Source organism: Carcharodon carcharias, chromosome 17 (assembly GCF_017639515.1).
Source record: "Carcharodon carcharias isolate sCarCar2 chromosome 17, sCarCar2.pri, whole genome shotgun sequence".
Taxonomy (NCBI): Eukaryota; Metazoa; Chordata; class Chondrichthyes; order Lamniformes; family Lamnidae; genus Carcharodon; species Carcharodon carcharias.
In genome coordinates this window covers 85428435-85442112 of record NC_054483.1, presented here as the reverse complement: position 1 = coordinate 85442112, position 13678 = coordinate 85428435, and the positions used below count along the sequence as shown (strand labels likewise).

General features: G+C 42.4%; 1 long non-coding RNA gene across 1 annotated transcript in view; it reads right to left on the bottom strand.

Annotated features, from left to right (window-relative positions):
- The window catches only part of LOC121289568, a 53467-nt gene that overhangs the window by 36705 nt on the left and 3084 nt on the right, over positions 1 to 13678 (bottom strand). The window contains exon 2 of the long non-coding RNA XR_005945608.1: positions 12769 to 12927. This is a non-coding gene — a long non-coding RNA (uncharacterized LOC121289568). The remainder of the gene's footprint in view (positions 1 to 12768; positions 12928 to 13678) is intronic.

The following is a 13678-nucleotide window of genomic DNA, read 5'->3' as shown; positions in this document are numbered from 1 at the left end:
AGGGAGGAGAACCTCCTCGCGAACCTGCTCCTGGGCCTGGCCAAGTTAGCCATTAACAGGTCAAGGCAGCGGGCAACCGAGGGGGTCATCCGACCCGACTGTCTGTCCCTCTTCCGGGGCTACATTTGCAGCCAGGTGGCCCTGAAGAGGGAGCATGTGGTGTCTGCCGGCACCTTCGAGGCCTTCCATGCCCGATGGGCACTGCGGGGACTGGGGTGTTTTATCGACCCCTTTAATCACATTTTGATTTGATGTTTATAAGTTTTCTTTAAATTTTGGCTTTGGTTTTGCAGTTCCTTAATTTAAGGGCTGTGTTTATTTTGTCCCTCATTTTGTTAATTTAATTTAATTAGTTGACTCTGAAAGAGTTAATTCTTCTTAACTTTCCTGACTCTGCCGCTATGTCTTGGTGCTCCCCGAACAGTGGACATGGAGGCAGCCTGCTGACTGCGATGCTCTGACTGTGATGACCTTGGTGGGCATCCTCGGGAGGGCTGAGAGCTGGAGGGTCCTGGCCTGCTTTCAGGGTCCTGCTTTGTGACAGTGGCAACCTCCTCGGCCTGTGGAGGTGGAGCTGCTGAGCTCGCAGGAAGAGGGGATTCAGATGGGCCAGACACTCCCGGAGTCACCTGAATGGATGGTCCTGGGGTGTGCACCTGCTGGTCCTCCTCCCTATGGGTGCCCGAGGCCCCAGGCTGACTCCATGAGGAGAAGGGGTAGCTGGAATGTGATGGAGCTTCCTGGCACCTCTCTCATGTACACATTATTGGAGGCCAACAATGGCTTCACAATGAAGGTGAGCCCACACAGCAGTGCAGGACTGATGTCCTAGACCAAGGTCTCAATGGCAGCCACCATCCTACCAGTGTTGACATCAGTACGTTGGCATGCTGGCGCTTTCACCTCAGAGTGAAGGCAGATGGACTCCTCCATTGTGCCTTGCAATCTGAGGAGTGCAGCAGGCATCCCTTCCTGTTGTTCCCGAGCTTGCCTTTGCGGCTCCAGCAACTGTGACATGACTGATTCCAGAGCCTTGTAATCTGACTCGGATTCAGCAAATTTCTGGCCTCCACCAGTCCTCCGAATGCCGGGGACTTGGGAAGTCCCTGCTGCCACCTGCTGTGGATCAGACAGTGTGATTTGCTCACCAGATTATGGTCCATTGTCTATTCTAAAGTTAGGTCCCATTGAGGTGTGTGTCTCAACGCTGGTGGAGGGTGTGAGTGAGGTGTGACAGGACTTCAGGGAGGGTGCCTCCAGATTCCTCTTCAGAGGTTTCATCGGGGATTGATTGGAGGCCCTGAATCATGGACTCCATCGGCAGTTTGCCAGATGCGCTGCTTGCTGAAGCAAGGGGAGATAATTCATGCATGGCAGTGGCCTGTGAAACAGGACACATCATTCACAGCATGATTCTCTGATGGATGTTGCGCTACTGGATCGTCACTTGGTAAAGCACCACTGACCTCACCATTAGCACAGGACTGGTCAAGATCCTCGCTGGCCAGCTGGATGGCTTTGTTTTCAAAGTCCATGAGGACCTTGATTTCGGGCATTCCTCCACCAGTCTGCAACCCTTTTGTTGTGTGCCAGCTTGTCCTGCATGAATAGAGATGGAGAGAGCATAAGCAATACGCTTGCCAGGCCAGATGATAAGTATGCCTGGCCTGTGTGGGTGGTGAGTGGTCCCATGAACGGGATGAGAACAATGGTGGAGTGTGTAAGAGAGTGAATGGTGATGTCCCTTGAACTGGCAGTGAGTGAGGGCCCTGTGGATGTGTGATGGGTTTGTGTGTATATGAGTTGAAAGTGCTGAGAAGAGTGACTTACCCTGGTGGAATGGATCCCTGATCCTCTTGCGGCACTGGGTGGCTGTCCTCTTTTGAAGGGCATTGGCAGTGACCACCACTGTCATTGCTTCCCAAGCCATATTATGATTTTGCTGCCCATCCTATGACCTGAACGGGGGTAGAGGACTTCACGGCAAGGCTCCACTGTGTCCAAAAGGTGCTTGAGTGATGTGATTTATCCTGGGGACGGCAGTCTTTTTGCCTTTCGGGGCCCTGTCTGCTTTGCAGCAGTCATGGGCTGGAAGCACTGAGAAGTGTGCACGTGGCTGGACTTTAAATATGGTGCCCGGTCTGATGAAGCAGCGACGTGATGGCATAGCAGGCGAATGAGAGCCCGCCCGCCATGGAAACGGCGTGTATCCGGGAATGTATAATTAATGTGGCGGGTTTGGGACGATATGGTGTGAAATGTCATTTTACCTGCTGGTACCACACTCAGTGCAAATCTGGGATGAATCTGCCCTTGGAATCTTGGTCACTAAGATGTAAGCTAAACAATGAGGACGTGGAGACAGCGCACGATGGAGCCATGACACTGACGCCCAGAATCACTGATAATTCACGTTTTTATTTTGTTGAACTTTGTTAACTAACGGATTACTGAGCAATGTTTAATCATTTCAGGTTGTATACAATTTCCTTAATTTGTATAATAAATATGAAGAGAGTCTTTGTTTTCTATTAATTCTTCCCATGGCCTTGAGATCTGAAGAAAGACTGAGGCTCTTTAACATTGAAAGGAAACGACTGAGAGGGATCTTATCAAGATATGTAATTTACTGAATGGCAAGATTGGAGCAATCCAGAGCACTAATTCAAGGTATTCAAGGAGGTGTAAGGTTTTGATAATACTACTAATTTTTAAGGTTCATTGTTGGTCTGATGTAACATCTATGGATTTTATTTTTAACTACCTTTTAAATAGTTCAGTTTGAATTTCTGTTAGTGAGACAATGAACAGTCAAGGCAGTTGGGGAACAGGATGGCAGCTGTTGCTTGTAAGAAACTATACTTAATGGTTTATGACTTTAAGTTGCCTGAAAGTCTTGAGTTCGAGTAGTTGTATGTTGTCTTAATCGTATTGTGGGCAATTAAGTGTCTTTTTTTCATCAGATTTGAAGAAATGGCTGAAAGGTAATTTACTTTGGATAACCTTATCTTTGAACAAAGCCCATGCATTGATTTAATCGATTAACCATATCTCCAGGATAGAACATCTGTATCAGAGGGAAACTGTTCTTTCTGTTTTGATATTATGGTAGGAAGTGTTTTAACATTTGTTCTTAATGGTTTTACTATTTGTGGCAATGGGTTAGAGGATATGATGTAAATGCTTGTGATAGGTGTACTATTGACAAGTGGATGTAACATTGTTTATACATTGGTAACCGTACCTAAAGGATGTATCATTTGTTCACAATGGCATGTAAATTCTGGGGGCATTGGGGACAAGGGACGGACATTTGTCTTTAGTCTACATGACTGTAGTTACAGAGGTAGGGTGACAGCTGCACCCTAAGACAATGGGAGAGATGAATTTGGACTATTTCCAAATAAGGGATGCTGAAATAATGAGAAGTGGGGATAAAAGTTGGAAAATCAGAATCTTCGTTGACACAGTTTAATCATGGCTTTGTGATATGATTCTTCTGGACATTGCTCAACATAACTTCAAAGACAGAAGAAGAGGAAGACGTCACCTGTGCTGGCAATACTCAACGCGCAAGGAATCCTAGGAACATGAGGGATAAGAGACTTGCATGTTACCTTCACTGTTTTTGTTAAATATATTTAAAAGCTTGCTTAATAAATTCTACTTGATTCATAAATACTAGTTATTCTTACCTTGTTAGGTCAAGCATAACTGAAGACCCTAATGTTAGAAATTTAAAATTTAGAACATAGAGATTTCAGTTAGAAGGGTTTTATATTTCAAAACCCTAAATCTTACATTGGCATAGGTTAAACAATGGTGAAATAAACATTTAGAATGGGTCCCAGAATGAGCTCCTTCGCACAAAGAATGATCAACTTTTAATGATGCCCCCAGAAGAGCAGCGGGTGTGAAAACCTTACGTAGAGATAAAATTAGGTGACATAATGGATGAAATGTAAGTTGGCCTTTATTGTGAATGGATGAACTAAGGTGGGCCAAGTGGCCTCCACATCTGTAAGTATTTTGCGATTTTCTTACCTCATCAACATGTCATTTCATGTCGGAAACATGATTATTTGAGTGGTTTGTTAAAATGTGTCTCTGCTGTGAAGAGCTGCCTTGTCCTTGGTTTTAAAATGTGATCAGTATGTAGGAAGCAGTGGTGCAATAAGCAGTAAAATCTGTAGAGGGAGAACTTGAGGTTTTTTCACTTTTTTCACATACTGATAAAATGTCCAGTGTTCTTCATACATTAAAAAATGTAAAACCTGACATCATTGCACATGTACAGCTGATTGTGTACCTTTATTTTCATTAAATATTGTCATAACTTGGTGGGTGAGATTAATTTTAGCTAGCCACTAATTTTACCATTTAGAATTATGATACATAGTTACACTGACCAATCTCCAAATATAAACCACACAATGGCATATAACTGGATTAGTTACATGACTGAAAGGACTGTACTTTTTCATTAATCCCACATGATACAACAGTTGGACCAACTTTGTTTTGACACCGTTCTCTGAACCATAATACCTGTGTAAAATAAGAAATAACTGAGGTATACCAAGGAATAAAGGATTATACTTGAAACACAAATACGTCTGCCTAATTACAGACACTGACTAATGTGTATTTTCAGCATTTTCTGATTTTTTTTATTTTTAAGTTCCAGAATTTTATGTTTTCAATTTGTCAAACAAATTACACCAAAGAATAAACTAAAAGAAATATTTGTGACAGTTTAAAAATCAATTTTATTGTAACTTCAGATTTGGTAGTCATGCTATAGTTTTATGCCAGATTGTTAAACTGAGGTAAAAGCAGATTTCAACTCCATTTCACTTATAACATTTCAATCAATAGATCAAAATACAGCAAATCAGTGATGAGGAGATTGTTATCTGCTACCATGATAACAGGACCATTTTCAGCTTTACCTGACATAACTCTGACACATGCTTTAGAGATGCTGCACTTATAGCATCCCCTTCCAAATATCTTTTCCCTGTTCCCTCTTCAGTCTCCCAAGTTCCCATGGTCTTTTTGCCTTCTTATGTCTCATTCCACTCACCCCAAGTACTTGCTTTCTCTTTTTATCACTGAGGCAGCCACCTCTAATTTATTACTTTTCCTTTGGGGGCAGGAGTAGTCAGTGGTGTTAGTCTCAGTCTTTTTATATTTTTATTAACAACTAACTCTGAAATTATGACTTGTTCCTTTTTAAAATTTTGCTAGTGTAATTATTAGACTATTAGGAATAATATATTAATGCATTGTGCTAATTAAGTCTAATTTGTAACACTAAATTAGGTTAATTAGAAAATAGAATTCCTTCATAACTCAGAAAATGTAAGTCCTATTTTTACAAAACCTAGAGAATATAATTGTTACATTATGAGGGATAGCATATTAATGAATTACATTAATTAGTGAGAATATGTAAATCAGGTTAATTACAAAACTTCCACCCTCTAGGAGCATGCCACCACAGTCCATCAGGTTGGCGCTACCATCCACAAGGCTGCTGGCACTCTAAAAAGTCACCACCATCCATCAGCTCATTTCCTTCTTGAGATTAACACCACTGACAATGAGTAAAGTTATTTTTACCCTCCCCCTTGGATACTGTTAACCTCCTCAAGGTCTGACACCCTTCAGATGCGCACCACTACTAACTATAAGTTTATGATAAATGTCTACAAGCATTTTAGGATTATTTATGAATATGTATCTAGCCCACAAGAAGTCATGTGACCCTCCAAGGGGCATCTACGCCATTCATCAGGTCATTGTTGGCACACATAGGAATATTGCTGCTCTCCAATATGTACCTTAATCTCCAAATCAGTATTAATGAGGTCAATACCACCCTACATGAGGTACTTATCAATGTTTATGAGCATAGCAAGCCAGCAAACACCATGAAATAAATTACAGCCACTATCCACTTCTAGCTATGAAGTGATTGCTATTGTCCATGAGCTACTGTCACCCTTCATATAAACACATCCATGTTCCACGTGGTCATGCCACCACTTGGAAGCTCATGACCACGAGCCACACATTTGTGGCCACCTGCCAAAGAAGGCTATAACATCTGTGATATTAAGAATAATTTTGTTGACTTTTAGATCAAGCTCATTGAGGTTACTGTTGCTATTTACGGATTCATTATTACTTTCAATATGGTCTCCACCACTGTCCATGAATGTGCTGACACTCACTGTCCATGCAAATGCCACCACCACCTATTCACAAGAGCATGGCTAATTCATCAGACTACCACTAGCAATTGTGAGCATTTCACGGGATGTGGACTTCCTCTTTGAGATTCATCACAAGCTCTTTCAACCAAGAAGTCATTTAAGAAATTCAAAAATCCATTGCTGGCCTCACTATTGACAACGTTGTCCTCCCTCATCATATCTTCACCATTTTGACCCTAGTGCCAACTTTTCAAATGTTGTTGGAACTGCTGTCAAAAATTGTCACCGATCATTCCCACACAATAAGGTAGTTAATCTGAATTCAATTCACATCATCGTAAATATCAAAGGCACTGGGCAAAAAAGCATACAGGACAAGAAAAGAAACAAATCCTCCCTCAAGGCATTAATCTTTAAGTCACATGTTTCAAGATTGTGCATACATATAGAGCTTTGCCCCAATAAGAAATATTGTTCTGACTGTACTGCTAGCTGTTAGTTTATATGGTGCACCTATCACTTTAAGAGAAATCCCATTTGCTTGTGTTCTTTCCATCCATCGACACCTCTTTCATTTAAATTGAAAAATGTGCACTATTTATTTTGCCCATCATTAGAATAGGACTGCAAGCAGTTTAGTGAGCAGCATCTGCATTAAAAATTATCTTTAGTATTTGCTTTGTGTCTGCCCTGAAAATATATGCTGCTCTGCTTTGTATTGAAGAGTTCTGCTGTCTGCAATTACAGTAATTAGGTTGTTCTATTGTCCCCACTTAGCGAGATGCACTCCACCCTTGATATTTTAATTCTGACCTGTTGCAATCAGTGTCATTGGTGGCATTCAGGTCAACAGTGCTGGTGGCATCTGTAGTTCCTTCCTATCCCGTGAGAAGAATTCACCCTCATTTTTTTTTTATTCATTTACGGGATTTGGGCTTTGATGGCTGCGCCAGCATTTATTGCCCATCACCAGTTACCCTTGGGAAGATGGTGGTGAGCTGCCTTCTTGAACTGCTGCAGTCCATGTGGTGTAGGTACACCCACATTGCTGTTAGGAAGGGAGTTCCAAGATTTTGACCCAGCGACAGTGAAGGAACAGTGATATATTTCCAAGTCAGAATGGTGAGTGGCTTGAAGGAGAAATTCCAGGTGGTGGTGTTTCCATCTATCTCCTGCCTATATCCTTCCAGATGGCAGTGGTCATGGGTTCAGAAGGTGCTACCTAAGGACCCTTGGTGAATTTCTGCAGTGCATCTTGTAGATGGTGCACACTGCTGTTACTGTGTGTCAGTGGTGGAGGGAGTGAATGTTTGTGCATGAAGTGCCAACCAAGCAAGCTGCTTCATCCTGGACGGTGTCAAGCTTCTTGAGTATTGTTGGAGCTGCACTCATCCAGGCAAGCAGAGAATATTCCATCACATTCCTGGCTTGTGACTTGTAGAAGGTGGACAGGCTTTTTGGAGTCAGGAGGCAAGTTACTCACCGCAGGATTTCTAGCAGCTGGCCTGCCCTTGTAGCCACAGTATTTAAATGGCTAGCCCAGTTCAGTTTCTGGTCAAATGTAATCCCCAGGATGTTGATAGTGGGGGATTCAGCAATAGTAATGCCATAGAATGTCAAGGGACAATGGTTAGATTCTCTCTTGTTGGAGATGGTCATTGCCTGTCACTTGTGTGGTGTGAATGTTACTTGCCACTTATCAGCCCAAGCCTGGATATTGTCCAGATCTTGTTGCATTTGGACATGGACTGCTTCAGTATCTGAGGAGTTGTGAAGGGTGCTGGACATTGTGCAATCATCTGTGAACATCCCCACTTTTGACCTTATGATGGAATGAAGGTCATTGATGGAGCAACTGAAGATGGTTGGGCCTAGGACACTACCCTGAGGAACTCCTGCAATGATGTCCTGGAACTGAGATGATTGACCTCCAGCCACCACAACCATCTTCCTTTGTGCTAGTTATGACTCCAACCAGTGGACAGATTTCCCCCTGATTCCCACGGACTCCATTTTTGCTAGGGTTCCTTGATGCCAAGCTCGGTCACATGCTGCCTTGATGTCAAGGGCGGTCACCCTTCCCTCATTGTTGGTCACCTCCAGAGCTCACAACATATAGGGCTGCTACCACCTCTTATATTAGCTCAGCCGCAGTATATCCATGTTGCAAAGTTAACCTAAACCCATAGCTCAGTAGGGATTGGAGGATACATATTCATGGATCCAAGCTTTAGAATCCTGGTAATGTTTGAGACTGTGCCAAAGTAAGTTGTTATCTAAAGTGTTTTGTGCCCTCAAAATTCAGGCAAAGACAGCTGCCATTACAACAATGTATTGCAATCAAGTTTCTTATTTCATTTAAAGTATTGAATATGAAGCATCAATTTTATTACTGTATATTTACAGTATAGAAAAAGTATATAAAGCACTCCACGTAAGCCTCCTCCCACCATAGAACCAAAAAAGCATTGTAAAATTTTTATTATTTCTGTAACTTTTAATAGAGAGGCAAAAAAGTCTAATTTCATAGGGTTATATGGGAGAGGTGGAATCAGCTGGTCCTGTTGGCAGTGGGCAACGTGGCAGGCAAGGAGGCATTCAGCATGAGGGGCAGAAATTGGTGAAATCATAGTGGGATCACCCAATGGTGCCCACCATGGCAGACTGCGAATCCCGCTGGAGGCTGGTGAGAACACAATTTGCATTCCACTAATGGGACACAAAGTAAGGCCTGACCGGAATCATCCTCACACGCTCAATTTACTCTTATGTCAGAGGGAAAACACGCTGGCCCAGAATGCATCTGGACAAGCGTGACATGCAGAAGTCAGGACTTAGCTTTAGGGCCATGCTCAGATCACAGGCATCCGAGCAGAAGATGTCGGTGCCCTACAGCTACCCAACTCGGGAGGAACACGTGCATCACTTGCTGGGGATCCTCATGGACATGGCTCCAATACGAAGCAGCTCTTGGGAGGTGAGAGGTCTCCGTTGATGCTTCGGGCCTGCTTCAGAACATCATAGTCTTGGCCATCAGCTGCTACGGATGATCGACGAAGGGGGTGGAGAGGAAGGTCGAGGTGCGAATGGGAGAGGAAGACTTACCGAGGCGAGTGAGGTTGGGAGGGGGGTGAAGAAGGTGTCAGTGAGGGGTGAGGTTGGTTTGGGGGGAACGATGATGTTCGGAGGGTCGAAGTTGGGACGGAGGAGGAAAGTGCCAGTGGGGAGGAAAAAGTACAGAGGGAGGTAGGTGTAAGGGGGGAGGAAAGTGTAAGGGAGGGGTTTCAAAGAGGGGAAGGTGTCCTGGACATGTGGATGAGGTGGTTGACTTACCCTGTTGGAATGGATGAGATCATTCATTCTCTTCCTGCACTGGATGGCTGACCTCCTCTGTGCCCCAGTGGTGCTGACCACTGCTGCTACTGCCTCCCAGGCCAGATTGGTGACACTGGTGGACCTCCTGTGGCCAGAGCAGGGGCAGAGGACATTGCAGCAGGCCTCAATGACATCCAACAGACATTTAAGTGAGGTTTCACTACATTTGGAGGCTGCCGTCTTCCTGGCTTTAGGGGCCATCTGTCACCTGGAGCAGTCTTGGTCTATAGTGCGCTCTGGTGTGCTTTAAAATAGTGCCCTGAGCAAGAAAGTGCTGATGTCATGGCATGGTGGGCAAATCCAAGTCCACCCACCAGCGATCCGGCATGAATGCAATATTAATGAGGTGGGACACAGTGCGAAAACCTGCCAATGCGGCTGGTGGGTAAAACATCTTTTTTCACACTCACTACTGCACTTAGTGGAAATCTGGGATGATTCCTCAGGTGTCAAGGATGCCTGAACTGCCATGTTAGCTGGGCTAGTATTGAGACATCCCTGGCTGTGCTTTAAACAGATGTTTTGCCCATTGTATATGCTATTGAGAGATCTAATGGCTGTTTAAGGACCTCCTCTTCTAAATTGGTCATAAAATGAGCAAAGCCTGCACCAGACACCCGGCCTCCACTCAGTTTAGTTGCTTCCTTTTGTGGCCTAATCAGCGGTCCTTAAAGCAAACACAGGAGGCCACCCACAGAAAGTCTTTCTTTTCTACCTTAGTGTGGAGCTAGGAGGGGCAGTAGTACTTCTCCTGTCTCCATAGCACCACTGCAGGCAGCTGGTGGTCCCATCTTTTCCACCAATTCGACTACCCACACCCAGGACCTATCTGAGGCCTGCTGCCACCATTGCAGCCAGACCAAATTTGTGCAAAAGGAAGTGCTAAGCTGCTTCAGGTGGTCAGAGATGTGCCCAGAGGGCACTGGAATTACTCAGATGAGACCCAAGGTCTGATTTCAGGTGAGTCCCAGGCTTCTGCCTTCAGGCACATGCATTGAGCTCACTGATCAATTCAGGCCTGAGAATAGGTTTAAACAAAATTCTTCTCCCACTCTCGCTATCAATGATGGCCAGTAGAGACACTTTTGTGATTTATGTCGTACACACAATACACTCTAGATGCTATAATGAAGGATTGTTTTGCTGGGTTTTAACTAAAAATTCAAAATATCAAGGAAGAGCAAAGATTTTCATTCACTTTTATCAATTATTTTGAACTCATGAATGTAAATATATTCATTTGAGCCATGATTTTTCAGTCGAAGTGGCTGTGGCAAGAAAATTGGCATAAATCCAGGAAATTTCAATCACCATTGATTTGATTGGGGGAAGGGACAATCAAAATCAATGAGGTGTTGGCGGAGAGGAGGACAAATCCCAGGAAGTTACGGTCTGACCTGACTAATGGCGCAACTCATGCCATAATGTCCTGGGATTCTTGCATCCAGAATGAAACCACCTCCAAAGATGTGCCACCAAGTATACAAGAAATTCTGGGCCACTATTCCCTTGCCATGGAATGTGCAATCTCTGAACCCTTTATCTAGATTATTTCAGTGTTCTTTTCAGTTCCTTTCCTTCACTTCGTAACTGGTTTTCCATTGCTTTCTTTAAACTCACTTCTTAAAACTGCCCACTTTTGCTCCAACACATACGGCTACCATATTAGTGTGACCATAAGGCCTCCCCCGCAATAGCCTTATAAAGGCAGCCTAAACATTTTTGTTGATTACTAAAAATTGGTTGGCTCTCCCTGTAAGGTAAGCAAAAAAAATGCAGATAAATTGTGACGTTATTGCTCTAAAATATATACTTCTACATTCAGTTGCATAATAATAAGTCAACTGCAATGATGCACTTGGGAAATAAGCAAATCCCTGCTGCACAAAGTCAGAAATGCACCTTCGTGATGATTGAAGTGTTTTGAGGGAATCACAGTAAACAGCCTGTGTAGAAAACTGTCTATAAACAACAAATCCAGCACCTGCTTGTTTGTTACTAACAATCTTTGTCTGGTCTCAAGCTACATTTTTTCTGAGGTTATGCATTTTTAGGCTGCTATTTTTAAAGTAAGCGACCAAACTAAAGTTACCAACATGTAATAAATTGTTTTTGTTCTTCTTTTCATAATGAAGGTGCCAAATGGAACTGCCTATTAATTTCCTTAATAACAACAAGGCACCCAATAGAGAAAGAATGGAAATGTGGGAGCCATCTCAATACATTATGGGGGGATTTATGCAGTTAGTGGAGCTGAAACAATATATAGAAAGGAACACTCAGTGCCGTCTCCATCCTACTTTCCTGGACTGGGCACTGTGCTAACTCTACGTATGATTGGGAAAATTTGGAGCAAAGAGGCTTAGCATTCTGTGGCAAACTGAGAGAAAGGCCTCCCAATTGAAAGGGCTTGCCTTAATAACTTTTCATGTCTTATTAATCAGATAGTACTATTGTGTCCTTCTTGGGAACTAAGGATATACAAAAAAACTAAGCTGGATAAAGGAAAGAAATGTCCTCAATCTGCCATTAGCTGTGAAACATAACAGCAAAATGCTGTTGTAGGAAAATCTTATTTAGGTAATGCAGAAATGAGCACATTTTTATCTACTTGTATAATTAAGGAGCAGATGTCAGCCCATACTTATCCAGAAAATGCAAAGAACAGCTTGACTTTGTTCCCATTTAGCTGCCCATGAATCTTGCGCTGTAACAGTATTACCATTAACAAACTGTGACGGAAATGTCACTCTATTACCTCTGTCTCCCACTTACTGCCATTCCCAGTGCCAACACCAGTGGCAAAGGCATATTGGATTATAAGACCATATGGCAACACTACAGCTATAATTTGGTGTAACACCTGTGTCAATATCTTGTAGTGATTGGTCAGTTATCAAAATCTGAGTCACCATCCATTGGATAGTGACTAATACTGTACCAAGATTTTGATGAAAATACATTGTTAATATTAGAATACAGCCATAGTGTTTTGAAATATTTCTTGAAATGTTTTACATTATATCTGTGACTAAATTTCCTTAATGGCGCTTGGTTTTTAAAATTGCTGAATTTTATTGAAATGTGGCTTATCTTTATCAGGACAGAGAAGGTGTTTTTCAATTAAGAAACCCATGCAAATTTACAAATGTAGACAAATTTTGCTGCTAACCTTGAATTTTATTCAACAGGGAAGGTTTGACCTTTACCCTTTCCAACAGCCATCTGTTTCATTATTTGAGTGAACAAATCAATGGGCTTTTTGTTCTTTTTCTTTCCTTTGCTCAGATCCACAAACCCGAACGATATGGTGATGAATGTGTAGTCAGGTCTGTAAAAGCCAAATGAGAAGTGGAAGTTTTAATTTGTCTTTTATTTCTTCAGAATTCTCTTTACTTCCGTACCAATATTCTGTTACTAATAAATCATCACAGAATAAAATCTTTATTGTCAGCAAATGTAATGGCTCAAATTCTTCATGGTGTCAGCCCCTTAAAAAAATAAAATCAAATTGTGTTTTCAAGAATTAGTGCTTAATGATTGTAACATAAATATCCTGCATGTTTTCATCTAAGATCACATGATACTAGCAGGGAAGGGGATAAAGCAGGTCCCATCAGTGAAGAACATGGAAATTAATTATTGAGTTCCCTGTTTTATCCTTCCCATCTGTCTATGATATTTGGCAACACAGAGAGGAGCTAGCAATTAAATTACCCCTCCTATTGCTTCACAAAAATTTTCATCTAAATCCTCCACAGTCTTCACGTTTAAAATGATGCTACCTTTACAGCAGATAATCTGCAAAAATAATACAAAGAAGATACACAGATGGAGACTTCAAATTAGTGCTAATTTGCTCGGGCTAAATATTTTATGAAAATGTTTTATTTATTGTGGTAGAAAGTGAATATTTGTTTAAAGCGGGTGCTTTTTGCTCTTGAAATGCAAAACACTGCCCTTTGTTTTTAAGTGTTGCTGTTTGCAGTTAGCTACACAAAGCTGACCCTTGTATTGCACCCGTATTGAAGCCACACCATTCAGGTGAGTACATAACTAGTTAACTTTTCTCCCTCTTAATC